This window comes from Aplysia californica, unplaced genomic scaffold (assembly GCF_000002075.1).
Source record: "Aplysia californica isolate F4 #8 unplaced genomic scaffold, AplCal3.0 scaffold00098, whole genome shotgun sequence".
NCBI classification, from domain to species: Eukaryota; Metazoa; Mollusca; class Gastropoda; order Aplysiida; family Aplysiidae; genus Aplysia; species Aplysia californica.
Window position 1 is genome coordinate 796,527 of NW_004797368.1, and position 2,384 is coordinate 798,910.

Consider the following 2,384-nt stretch of genomic DNA (forward strand, 5'->3'; position numbering starts at 1 on the left):
GGGGGGGGGGCTACTAATTAGACACACTTTGCACTAGCAGGAGGTACAGCTCCTCTTAGGTAGAATAAATAACAGATGAACATGTATGCTCTAAAAATACACTTATTTTATGACCTACATGTAGGCCCTATGCTATATCTACATCTCTGCCTTCTTTCCTTTTTTACTCCTCCTTTTTTACTCTTTGAACCGAAGTGTCCATCCTTTGAAATATTGTAACCTGTGTGTGTCAATAGTAGGGTGTTATACTGATGTGGGGGGTTTTTGTTGTTGTTTTTCCGATCCAGTGGCCCTTCGGCCTGAACGCGTTATACTGATAACAAGAAAGAAAAAAAAGAAAGTTATCACTCTTTAAGGATGGAAGAAACATACAGCTTAATGCTCAGGACTGGGGAGTCATTTCAGGACAACTGGGACACTGTGATAGATTGATTTGAGGGTGTTGTTACGTTATTCATGGATGCTGTCTCTTTGTGACTTTTATTCAAATCAGCAAAAGCAGAAACTTACTCAATATTTTACCTGACGATCTTGTCATATTCCATCCCAATACTTATGAAAACTCAATTTGTTGATGGTCGGAACACATAGTGTGTGAGATAAAAAAAAAAAAAAACAACAACAAGGGTAAACAAGAGGTAATTTATTCATAAAAACTAAAATAAGTGCAAAATTGTACGCGGTGGACATTAAAGCTATATGTCGTGACGAACTGTAAAGTTATGGCCAGATAAAGACACTCGTGTTCCAAATACATGAAGGATGTAATCAAAATGAACGACTCCAGCTGGGTAATAATACAACAGCAAACTACTCATAATTCTGTACATTGAGAACTAGGCACAGAAATGATCAAATAGGTCTTGGCGTTAATGAAATAATAAATGAAAGCATGAAGTGGGAAGACATGATGGGAAAGATAACTACAAATGGAACCCAAAAAAATATAACTAATATGATATTGGTAAATACACAAACATAGAAGGGAAAAGTGATGCAGAAATGAATACACTGACAAATTTTAAAAAGCATTTAACTAAAATACAAATTGATTTATCTAAAAAAAAAACACCTACAGCTAAATACCTGAATAATAGCTTATTAATCATTATGGCAGATAACGATAGTAGGAAAACATCATTATTACCACAACAAATTCCGAGTCATTTCTTGCATAACGCAGAAGAAATCATTTCAAGGGCAGTCTCTTTCTCTCCAAACCATCACTTTGACAGAGAGGATGAGAGAACACTTCAGATTTGAACCATGAACTTTCCTGTGTTGGACAAGTTTGAACCCCTCTTTAATTTTCTCTAACAAATGGCAAAGAGAGGATTTCAGAAGATTTGACAAGGAAAAAATCCCACATCTAACGGTCTTCAATGACAATACAAATAACAAGTCTACAGTGGATTCTCCTCAGTTAAGTTATTGTCCAGAACTCACAGACAGACAATAATTTATCCATTTAAGTCATCACACCAATTTTACAATTTTCTATCTCAGGAAAATGACTTTTCTCAGAACTCATTCTTACAAAGAATCTTAGCTGAGTCAACCATAGCCTGTTAACTACAATAACACAACAAAACAAAACGAAAACAACAAATCTTACCACATAAATACAAACATTCCTCTTACAACAGACAAAATGAGACAGATTTTATCTGGGTGCCAACGGTGCAATTTCATCAAACATTTACACGGCTGCCACATACAAACTTCTGTTAGCTTCCTTCTTCACTTTAGTTGAAGAAATTCGGTCTTATTTTAGACCACTTTTGTCACAAAGGAAGTGTGAAAAGCTTTTTCAGATTTGAAATAAACTATGTCAATAGTTTTACGCTTCTTTCAAACAAAATTGGAGAACCTACAATCGTAAAGTCAACGTACGACAGGATGAAGTCATTTTCACAGATACTGGAAAACTTTCTTATAAATTCAAATAGAATTCTTCATATAATCCTAGCATGGACCTGGAGACAATGAGAAAAGTGTCTTAAACACTATGCCACTCAGATCCCTTTGAAAAATGCTCTAATAAAAAGTAAACAATGATATTATTGGTTTCCAAATGAGTTCACGGTGGTGAATATGGTAGAATATTGTAGAACCTCGTCCAAGTGAACGGGAATGCTCCATCCCCAAGTCTTTTCCTCTCCTTTTCATTTGCCTCCCAGTAAAAGTAGAAAACCTCATCTGCTCCACTCCTTTTCCTTTGAAAGCACAACAAATAGCATGTGCAAACACTTATATTTTTACAATTACAAACAAACACACAAACAGAAACACACGCACATCTTTGATATATACACACAAATACACACACACAAACACACACACACACACACACACACACACACACACACACACACACACACACA